The sequence below is a fragment of the Cricetulus griseus genome, chromosome 8 (genome assembly GCF_003668045.3).
Source record: "Cricetulus griseus strain 17A/GY chromosome 8, alternate assembly CriGri-PICRH-1.0, whole genome shotgun sequence".
NCBI classification, from domain to species: Eukaryota; Metazoa; Chordata; class Mammalia; order Rodentia; family Cricetidae; genus Cricetulus; species Cricetulus griseus.
The window spans coordinates 5144756-5156852 of NC_048601.1; the positions used below are offsets into that span (position 1 = coordinate 5144756).

At 43.9% G+C, this 12097-nt stretch overlaps 1 protein-coding gene across 6 annotated transcripts in view; it reads left to right on the forward strand.

Moving 5' to 3' along the window:
- Positions 1-12097, forward strand: part of Sox5 (SRY-box transcription factor 5) — a 970651-nt gene that overhangs the window by 315996 nt on the left and 642558 nt on the right. The gene's annotated exons all lie outside the window — the stretch shown is intronic.

Below are 12097 nucleotides of genomic sequence, written 5' to 3' on the forward strand. Positions count from 1 at the left end.
AGAGGGTTCAGCAAAACTGGCTCTTTGATCCTAGTGTGCTAAAGTGTTTGTACTTTAGAAAATTCAGAAGTCACCTCAGAACACCTTTCGCTTACTGTACACACACACCCACACCCACACCCCCCCACACTATAGTGTGATAATATATATATATATATATATATATATATATATATATAATCATGTGTATCCTATGTGTTATGTCATCATGAACAGAAGAAAATGTCTTCAAACATTTTGGCTTATCTCAAATACAAAGCATAAGGACACACAAACGATGACGTACCCTGTGGTGCAGGCTGGTGAAAAACTGTTTTCCCTGGGGCCTTCCTTCACTTTTCGGTCAACTTTAAATATCCCATGTCTTCAGGGAAGCAATATTTAAAATCTAGTTCCACTGTGTGTCTGCCCAAACCTGGCCCAGCCTTCCCCTCACGCTCAGCATGCCCTCATGAAGGGTTAACGAGAAGCCCTCTATTGTACCCTGAAAGCCCAGTGGGCTCTTTCAGGAGACTCTAAACAATGGGCTCAGTGAGGCTGTTCTGTCTAATTACTCAAAGACAGGGATGTTAAAGAGGAATTAATGACAGTTGACAAGTGCAATTAATAATTATAGCTAAGCCGGGAGTCATGCAGAAGGCAGATGACAATAACTGGGCGGCTGTACGTGGCGGCGTGCATGCATTGCGGACGCTCTGTGTGAGTTTAAAGTGAGAGGGTTTGTGTCGCCTGGCCACACTTGATGCTGGTGGGGTAGAAACAAATTCAACCACTCCAATAATGCTCTCTCTCTCTCTCTCTCTCTCTCTCTCTCTCTCTCTCTCTCTCCCTCCGTTCCTTTCCACCCACCTCTTCTCTTCCCAGTTCTGTCCTGGTTCACTCTGCCAGTGTACTACTGGAACACACACCCATGCAACTTAAACCTTCCCAGGAGCTAGGCATGGCCCCCTTGCTGTCACTGTCAGCTGGTTGGACAAAGCTACTTAAAATTCCTGCTGGGAAAGTGGGAGAAGGGGCAGGGAAAAGGTGGGGCACAAGTGGGATTTCCATATCATATCAAAGGGCAAGGCTTTGGCTCTGGATGGTAATTAAAACACCCCAGTTTCATCTTCATGGCCAAGTAAGTCATGAAAGGAAAAAAGAAATTAGAATTCCTCAGGCCCTTCAGAAGCCAGACAAGAAAGCCTTGAATTAGGGCAGAGTTGAGTGAAGAGTACCTCACCTAACCTGCCATTCTGATGCAATCTGCTGTCCCCCCAGCCGTTGTTAAATGGCTTCTCATCTCTCCTTGTCGTGGTTATCGAGGAACGGTGGCTGCTTACACCTCCCTGCTTACATCTCGGACTCCCCCAGTTAGCAGAGGGTATCTGTCTTCATCACCTCTGCCGTGGTGTCATGCCCACTGTGGGGTCGGCTTTGTGTATTTCAAGCAAAAGTAACTGGTTTTGAGACACTCGTTCCGTCAGTCATCAGTCTTAGATCCATGCTGGCATGACTCATCATGAACTTGTAGTTCTAAAATACTTCATATCTGACTTGGACTTGCTGTGAACGCCATCGTGCCCCCTACAGTCCTTGCTGTGGCAGTTTCTCTAGGTCTTCTCCAACACTCGCATTTGTGGAGCCATTGCTTTAGGAAATAATCATTTTAAGTTGAAGTATGGGACTTACGTGCAGTTTCAAATTTGTTAAATGAGAAGGCCATTTGTGTTCCAGGAAAGGAGACTTAGGCATCTTATTCCTTTTTTTTTCTTTTTGTGATGAGTAGAGAAGCCTGGCCAAACTCTAATGCAGATAATTTCATTTCGTGTCCCTAATTCCCTGGCTGCTCTAATTGAGAACGAGTCCACTTTGCATCTCCCTTACTATGTGTCTTTAAACTTCCTCTAGCTTACCTTTGTCCTTCATAGGCTGCCATGTCCCCTACGGTCTTCAGTTTGGGATAATAAATAACCAGGCCATAGAGCAGTACTTAATTCACAACAGAACCTATGCTGAGCCCACGTTCCAGGACCCAGCCTTCTCAGCGAGTAGAAAGCGGTTGGTTTTCCTACACTGTCAGCCCACACATTCTCAGAGGCTATATCTCCACATCAGGGTGGATGCTTGGTTCTTGGAAGGGCAGAAAGTGTATGCATTCCATTAGGCAACGGCGTGCCTGGTATATTGAAATTGCATCAGGAAGCAATTAGGGAAAACAGCAAAGGTTCATGGGTAACAAGGACAGCACAGAGCGTGTGTAGTAAGCCCACCTTTGATGAGAGAAAGAAGCAAATGTCAGCAATCACTACTGCCCTTGTTGCCTTGTTTCTTTTCTGCTCACAGTTGAAAGCCCTTGTTACAACACAGAACAGTGCTTTCTCACTTTTATAGAGCAAAGTGTGTAAGCTGCTGGGGTAGAATTGACCATGACTGTAGAGTGGAGTTGTAAGCAGACATGAATCTAAACATTTAAGACAAAAAAAGCAGACTACCCACATCCAAGAACAAAGTTAAAATCTGTGCTGGATGTAGTCGTCCATTTTTAAACTTACCCTGGCTGCTCACAGAGGGCTGCTCAGCAAGGGCTAGCACAGGACAGTTAAGAATATTTAAAACTGGTGTGGTAATGCACTCCTATAATCCCAGATCTTGCAAGACTGAGACAGGAGGTTCTCTGTAAGTGTGATGCTGGCACAGGCTGTGAGTAACAATCCAGTCTAGGCCGGAGTGTGACCCTGTCTCAAAAGGACAAAGAGCAAAACCACAAATATATATACATATACATACATATATATATATATATATATATATATATATATATATATAATTCTGGGCTGGAGGGATGGCTCAGAGGTTAAAAGTACAAGCTGTTCTTTTAGAGGATCAGTGTTCAATTCTCAGCACCTACATGGAAGTTCACAATTGTCTATCTGTAATTCCAATTCCAGGGGATACGATGCCCTCCTCTGGCCTCTATATGTGCCAGTAACTCACAAGGTACCCAGACATATATACAGTCAAATCACACATAAACATACAAGAAAGAAATCTTGAGTAAAATAACAGAAATATGTATCCCTGTGAGACACACAGCCTACCGTCCTCCGTGTACAGTGTTATCTTGGTGGACAAATGGAAGCTGTTAAGATCACCTAACAGATAACTGTATCTAGGAAACTAACGGTAATTATGTTGATGATAATTCACTTCTTTTGATTTTTCTGAATTCTGTGACACCAACTCTTGAGACAGAAGTTGTCCAAAGCATCCTGTTGGTACCAACTGTTTACTTTTGTCTCAAACAGGTGTTGACAATTGCTCCTGTTTTATAGCTGGAGAAACTGAGGTTTGGGGAGTTAAGTACCTTATCCAGACTTAAAGCCTAAAATAGTGAACAAGCTCTATATGCACACTAAGATTTTAGAATTTTGTTATTTTTACTTCTATGCCTTAACAGCAACTAAATACCACAGTGAACAGCTGGAATGATCTACTCTTACACAGAATTAGACTTTATCATATTACCCAGAGACAACAACAAACGTGATGACCATCACTGTGAAGAGTGCCTCACATCTCTTCTCCATGCTAATACTCTTCCAGAATCTGGCCACTTCTAAGAGTCGTTCTGTACTCAGAGACCCAGTTCCTTATGCTAGAAACAAAGAATACACAGTTGACTACAGGGCACTTGCTGAGATGAGGAAGGGTTAGTGGTGTCAGTTATAGTCTGGAGGTTTCTAGGTGAATTTTCATGACTGAATCCTGACAGTTGACATCAATTATTGACAAGTCAAAAAAAAAAAAAAATCTGACCTTCGAGCCTTCTCAGGTGAACTGTCACAATACAGAGTCAAGATGTTAGAACAAAGAGACGCGTGTATGTCTTCCCAGTAATTTCCCATTTTTAAATTATATGCTACGTGTATTGGGCATATCTTTGCATGCACATACCATGACATGGTTGTGAGGTCAGAGGACAACTTGTGGGTAGCAGTCAGGTCTCTCCTTCCACAGTGTGGTCCTGGGAACTGAACTCGAGTCCCCAGGCTTGGTCACAGAGGCCTTGCGCTGACCTGCTGAGTCATCTTGCTGTGAGGAGCCAGCGAAGCCAGCTTTCAGATAGTAATCTTTCTCTGGGGCGCAGGTCCCTGCACTTGAGCTGCCTGGTGGGGGCGCTCTCTCCTGCACTGGCTTCCCCTCTCTTTTGTTTTTCTCTTTGTTCCCCTGTCTTTTCTTTGGCCTCCTTTGTCTTTCTTTTCTTATCTCGGCGTCTCCATGTATCTCTCTTGTTCCCCAGCCCCAGCGCATCATTTTCTGCTTTAAAAAACTTGGCTGCAGGGGCTCTGGAATGAATAAAAATGTAATCCACACTGCGCCCATTGTGCGCCCTCATTTGTTTTTGCCGTATCGATTTATCAGCAGAGGGAAATTACTTGCTGGAAGAGAGGATGCCAGTCAGAATGACATTTATTTCATAGTACAAGGAGGCTCTCCAGCGTGTTTCCATGTAACCCAGATATTGGAGCTGTAAAAGGGCTTGTAACAAGGTTTAGTGCTATGATTAGATCGTGTGGAGCACCTTGCTTTCAGAACAACAGGCACTCTGCAGGAGCTGGGGCCTCGGGTTATGGTCAACCCCGCTTCGGCTTTTTTCTTTAGCATAGATAGAGAATCCAACCCTCCCTCCCCACCTAACTGCTTCTATTGCAAAAGCCAAAATCGTGCAGACTTTATAGGAGAATAAAAGAGGTGTGTTGTGAAATGCCTGCAGCTCTCATGGCATCAAATTAAATGTAAAAGTAGATGAAGCCCTGGCCTATTAATCCCCTTAATTTTTTTTTTTTTTTTTGGCTTTTACTCTTTATTTTGGAGAAATTCTTTCGTTTTAATTCACCAAAGCGAATCTTTCTGTTGGATGATTGTAACTTACTTGTGCTGAAGGCTATCAATTACCTGTGAAACCAAACATGCCTCTCCACAGAAAATGAAGGAAAGGGCAAATTGTAACTGCAAGAGGCTGTGCCTCAGACAGGAGAGGCAAACTTCAGAGGCATTCTTCTCACTCGTGCAAGACTGACATTGAGGAAATTAGCTGGTTTTATCATCTGGGCTTTGATAGGCCTGATACACCCAGAAGAGTCCACAAAGTCAGTGTCTCCTCAATGAGAGAGAGATATCTTCTGCTATGAAAGCACTTGCTTTTAATTATATTTCTTTTAACATTATTTTTAATGTGGATGAGTGTTTGCATGCATGTATGTGTGTGTACCATGTACATGCCTAGAGCCGTCAGAGACTAGAAGAAGTCATCATAGTCCCTGCAACTGGACTTACGAATGGCTGTAAGGCAACATATGGGTGCTGGGAATTGAACCAGCAATTGAACCTTTGCCAAAACGGCCAGTGCTCTTACCCTCTGAGCCATCTCTTCAGCCTTTATTTTTATAAGACGACACACAATGCATGTCTTTTCAATTCTGCTTGCTCCATTGTGTAGACTTATGCCTTCTTTTTTTTTTTTTTTTTTTTGACATTGGAAGTGGCGACAGTGACTGGCATTTTCAGGATAAAAGCGAGTGGGAAGTCTGAGCTCACACATTCACAGATCCATGCCCTTCTTCCTCCTTCAGTGGCACTAGAGGTCTCAACCTGGGCCTTGAACACGTGTAGAAAGTGCCTACCATTGGCATGTGAATCCAGCCTCAGGCTTTTTACCTTCTTTGTGTGTATATGTGGATACATGTGTGGGTGTGCTGTACGTAGGACTGTGAACTTGTGTGCAAGAGAGAAGACTCCAGAGACAGGACCTTGAGACTTTGGGTAACTTCAAAGGTCCGTGTCTGTGCTGCTAAAGGGAATGAGCTGTGATAGAAGGGTGTTGTGTTGCTAATTCTCCGTGGGAGATGTGTGCTTTGTGTGTGTTCATGTGTATGCACACGTGGATTCACACTTATGGAAGCAAGAGACTGATATTAAGTGTCTCCGTCTATGAAACTACGTCTTCTTTTATGAGGCAGAGTCTCTCACTGAGCCTGTAGCTCACTGTTTCTGCTAGACCAGCTGCCAGAAAACTCCAGTGGTCTGCTCATCTCTGACCACATGCCAACCCCGCAATTGAGGCTGTCGGCACACGCCACCACGTCTGGCTTACACATGCACCCTGGGGATCTGATGTGCCCTCATGATTGTGCAGCACTTTGCCCCTGGTTCTATTGTGACTGTCAACCCTCTTCAGCACTAAGAACCTGAGTGGCAGTTGTGTCATTAATTGTAGCCAGTCTTTCATTTTTGGAGTTATCTGGACACTGAGAAAAAGCTTTGCAGAGTCCAAGAGAATACTCTTGTCCCAAGAGTCTTAGGGGTCAGTCCCATAACAAAGGCAGGCTGACAAGAGAAACCATAACCCATTTATATAACCCAAGTTTTCCACTCCCTGGAAGTTTTCAGGATGGAAATGGAAAGACCTGGGAACAAAGTGTGTTCCTCGTTACTTCCATAGACAGTGAACATCCGTGGGAATTGTGATTGGGCCAAGGGGTTTGGGAAAATAGCATTGACTTGGAGAGGGAAGGCCCAGGCAGGACTCTCCCTACAAGGTATGTGACTCGCCTCCCCCCTGGGCCTGGGCCAGGCCCTTCTGGAATGAGGGTCTTGAGGACAGAAGGGAGAGGGGAGGGCCAGTAACAGTTTGGGGTTTTATGGCTTCTTCAGCTGGGAAGAGTTTTAACATCTCAAAGCAATCTCAAAGCAAGGAATTCTGGTTTCTGGAGTGACAGGCAGGAAGACAGAAGAGAGAGCTCTTGGGGACTTCCAGTCTCCCTGAAGGTAAAGCTTCAGGCTGAGAGGGCTCCCAGTGCCTTTTGAGCCCCAGCAGAGTGAGGCAACACCCCGTTACTCAGCTTCTCAGCTCTGACCCAGACTTTGTATTTGTTCAGTTTAGCACACATTGGATAAAGAATGCATAAGGTGGGACCTGGAGAGTGGCCCACCAGTTAAGAGTACTTGCTGTTTTCAAAGTGCTAGGTGAGCTTTCTCGGAACTACATGGTGGCTCACAAACACCTCTTACTACAATTCCAGAGGCTCTGACCCCCTCTTCTGGTCTCTGTGTGCACCAGGCACACAAGTGGTATACATACATAATGCAGGCCAAACACTCGTACACATAAAATAAAAATAAATAAATCATTACTTTTTTCAAAGCAAGAGCATCACATTCTTAAACATGAGCTTTATAAGGCCAATGAATGTGAGTCTTGTTTAGAAGCAGTTTGTGTCATTATGAACCTCGGAGATAAGTTGGTTTTTGCATTCTCATAGCCAGACCCAGCTGTCTGAACACTATTCAGGACGCTCTGTCATATTCCAATACAGAGTAATGAATGTTCCAATTCCAGGACATTTAAGCCTGAATTATTCCCCTGTATTCAGATGTCTAGGTCACCTAGAAAGGACCTTAGAGTTAAAGCCTGGGTAACTTGGGGTCTGACTTCTGTCTACATGAAGAGACCCTTCACTTTGAGAGCTAACATGCAATACCAGAATCGTGGGTCTGCCTCTGTTAAATACCTTTCAATTAGTTCCTGCTATGCCCAAGGGAAGAGGTGGGAAGAGGTGGGCATTTAAATTAGACTGATTATACCTGCCTGAGCATATATCTTCTCAATTGGAAGTTATTTAGGTGACTTCAGAGGTACCTCATAATGAATTTACTTTGTAAAGTTGACCCTCTCAATTAGTAGGCATCGTATTTTAAAAGCAAAATAAAAATAAGGGTTTGGGAAATCTATTGTCCATGTTATTCTTAGCTGGGTGTTGTGATTTCTAAAACACTTCAGAAGTTCAAACGGCAATGTCGGTGCCTTTAGATTTTTTTAAAAACCCTACAATGGCCGAGTCTTTCAACAAACCCAGCAGCTGCCCTGTTCCAAGGACAACTGCAGTGTCGTTTCTGACTCCTGCTGGTATTCATGGAAAACCAACCTTTTGACATATTTAGCCTGTGTCTCCGCAGTCTGTCTCCCTCTCCCTGGGGTAATCAATGTTAGCATCCTCACCACAAGTGATTCTGTCTGTGCTGAAACCCTTCCAGAAGGCCTGTTTGCCATAGGTAGGCACATGCCGCAGTGTGTGTGTTCAGGGAAAATGTGGTTATATAATTCGTAGATTACTCAGGGGCACATTTATTCCTCATGGCTTACACTCTTTTTTAAAAAAATGGAAACATAATAGAACTTTACCATTCTAAACTTTAAGTCTGTTGGAATAGTAGCAGCTTACCTCAGACTGTACTCTGGGCTGGATGTGTGTTTAGAAATAGGCAGTTCAGAGAGATTTTTGACATGCTGATGTCTGATTTAATAATGACCTAGCACCCCTTTCCTGAATTACAGTTCAAAATGGGGAAATGTGAGCTTCCTCCCATAAGGAGGGAAATTTCCTCCTCCAACTTTCAACTTGATGCTAAAAGGAAAGAAAGCCCCAGTTCAACGTGTCAGCACTGCAATGAAGGGACTTTCAAAGCCCCCAGGGAGGCAGAGGCAGGTAGATCACTGTGAGTTTGAGGCTAGCCTGGTCTACAAATAAAGTCCTGGCTAGCCAGGGCTACACAGCCAGAATGTTCTCAAAATCCCAAACAAACAAATAGGTAAATAAATGACTAAAATTTCCCAGGGGAGTAATGGTGTTTAAGTTGCCCTTGCTCAAGTAGGGAGACTCCTGTGAGCCCTGGCTTGTTTGGGGATGAAGTTTTCCAGCTGCTGGGGCTCATTACTGGTTATCAGTGGCTCACTGGCCTTGGCTCTCACCCTCCTATCTGAGATGCCATGTGACTGCACTGCAACGTATGTGAACTTGCCTGGATGACAGCTGTCAACTGTAAGTGGCCATATGTAATGATGAGTAAAAGTTGTCGTCAACTGTCAATAAGGCCATATGTAAAGATGAGCGAGCAGGCTGCTGTCGGATAAGAAAGAAGATGAGGGAACAAACCAACACCCAAGCCTGTCCCAGTCAGCCTACAGTAGGTATGATGATTTCTAAGATAAACAGGGCCTTGGGTGATGGGGAATGTCTTATTTTCATTTCCTTTTCCTTTTTTTTTTTCAAAGATGGTCTCATATAAGCCGGGTAGGTAAGCCTCAAACAAATTATGTAACCAAGTGCCTTGGTTATTTTATGATCTTCCTGCTTTTACCATCCCACAGTGCTGGGACTGCAGGCATGAGCCACTAGGCTGTGTTTATGCCATGCTTGAGATTGAACTAATGGCCTCGCACACACTAGGCAAGTACTGTACTGACTGAATCTCCTCAGCAGCCCATGTGTGAAGGTGTTTGTGCACCTGTGTGTGTCTTTTGTACCTGTGCCTCTGTTTGATGTCATCCCTCCATAGATGAATAAATCCTGTTTGTCAATGTCCTCTCTCAACTAATGGGGAAAGTCCAAGGCTAGTCCTCAAGTCAAAGGGAAGAGCAGGTGATGGGAGAGGGGTCTAGGAATGGATTTGATTAGAAGACAATAAAAATCATAAGGAAGCCCATTTTGCTTTCCCCTCTCGTAGTGCAAGCCAAAAATGTTTTATGCATAGACAATCACCTGCCGAGTGTTGGCCACGCTGGGGTCATGGGCAGGTGTGAGTTGTGCTTTGGGATGAATATCCTTGTTGGTACAGAGAGCTGACCCAAAAGGTGTGATGGACTGATACATCTGTCCTCTGTGCAAGCCATCTGGGGGACATCTCTGCTACAAAGGGGACATGTTTTAATCAGTGTCTCATCCATAATCTCCACCTTGTGACTTCCCTCCTTAGTCATTTTGACAGGAAGGTCTTTGTTCCATCTATGGCACTGGCCACTCTTGACATTTGTTAGGGAACCAAGCAATCCCCAAACATACAATGCAGTGTTCAGCAAAGCTGGAAGGGTGGCAAGCATGTGCGAAATTAGTCAACAATGACCATGAACTCGAGGTCATAGGTCTACAAAGTCTTGTAGGGGGTCTGACCTTTTGAAAATGTGACACAGCCCTGTCACCTGCAAAGTCCTCACTCTTCCTACACAGCCAGGCTACAAACAAACCTACCTCATGGTATGTTAAGGGCTGGCCCTTATGGCCTTGGCTTGGGCTGCATTCACAGCTTTCATGGGGCACATGGAATTTGTGTGCTCAGGTTGGACACACATGAAAGAAGGGTGTGTTTGCACACGTGTGTGTATATCACCACAGAAGGGACTCCGTTTCTTCTCCCTCTGAAATAGTGGGTCTTAGCTGCTGGGCTCTGCTCCCTGGAGCCATGTTCTATTTATTTCAGAAGAAATACGGACCGGGCCTCTGATTTTTCTCTTCAAAGGCAACATTTGCCCTCCAGTACAATCAGATTCCTCTTCTACAGCCTCCTGTTCATCAAACCCCCTCAGCACACTGTGCTGCCAAAGGTTCTGTTCTTGCTTTCCCCTTTCACTGCAGAGAGAGTGATAAACATCAGAAAGACTTCTCTCAGGACCCTAAACATAAGAGACAGCATGAGAAATGGCTTTGCGGAAAATGTCACCAACTTAAAACATAATAAGCCATCAACAGTGCCTCACTTCTCTGGGGTGGAGATTGCACGGGCCCAGGAGGATGTATATCTGGCCCTCAAGACTATGAGGCTCTGTGCTCCACGGTTGTTCTTGCTAGTCTGCAAAGCTCCTGGTTTCCTCATTTTCTCACGGTGTCAAAAGTTCTGTGCTCTCTCTGACCCTTCTATGAGATAACCTGAGCCGTCAGACAGCTTATCTTAGCCATCGGACAGATATTCTTAGCTATCGGGTGGATTCTCTTTGCCGGTGGACCGATTCCCTTAGCCATTGGACAGATAGCACTGTGAACACAACTGTTCTAGGGCGACAGGCTAGTAATTACCCCTCGCCATTTTCCTTTTACCGGAACTAGCTCACTCTGGACACCATCACATGAACGACGATTGAATGATGTTCCCCTTTCTCTGTTTCTCCATTTTGTGTCTCTGCGCTCAGCACAGAGATGGGAGCTTGAGAGCCACCAGTGGTTTCCTAACCAGAAAATGCCCCGTTCCAAGGCATCTCCCAAGCACAACTTGTAGTTGTTGATGTCATCTGCTTCGTTGTTCATTTCTCTTTTTAGGGACGACTTCATTTTATTTTTTAAAATCCTGATCTTTGAAGATATTTTTCCTTTGAAAGTGATTGATGGAAAACACGTATTTTTGTTTTCTTAGATTTAGTTTGTTTGTTTGGCGGTTTCATAAATCTCTTCTCCCCTTATCTTGTAGCATTTTTATTTTTGTATGTATCACAAGCTGTTTCAAAGCTTTTGGAAGTATTTGGATTGTACTGTCATAACTCAGTGAGATGCGTCCACCCTGGGCAAGCCATCCCTGTACAATGACAGCCTTGTGGAGGTACTTTAGCTCTGTGTACACATGGCCCAACAAGAATTTTATGATTTTTTTCCCCTTCAATTTGTGGGAAACATTTAAAAATTTTTCTTTCACTTTGCACCTGTATACTAACTTCTCTTCCAAGAATATTTAAGCTCTAAGCACTTTCCAATCATGCCTTGATTAGCTGCCAGCATGGCAGTGTTTATAATGGAGGAACTAAGGCAAAAAGAGCCAAAATTTCAGATTCATATAAAAAAAAGTTGATAACATGAGAATGTATTCCTGGCTCTTAGCCTCTTCCAGCCTCTCTTCAGGTGGTATCGTGCTAGGTAGATAATTGGGAATTATTAGCTTAGTTTTTCTTGAACATTTTTTTCTTTTCATTTGGAACATTAAGTTGGACATGATTGACAATGACTGATATGGACACTGAAAAATATTTTACTCCACACACTCTCAGAAAACACATATCTATAAATAATCTGAGACCAACAGAAATAATGATGGGCAGAGAAACTCAACAAATTTCTAAAAAATAGTCAATGTGATGTGACAACTAAGACGACATTTTATAAGAAAACAGTGTTAAATACCAGATCCAATAAAACTAAAGAGTGAGAATACTTGGCCACCAGTGACAAGTTATTTAAGGGCTTGGATTTTATGTCTGAAGACTTCACATTGTCCAGGTCCACAATGACCAGTTGCT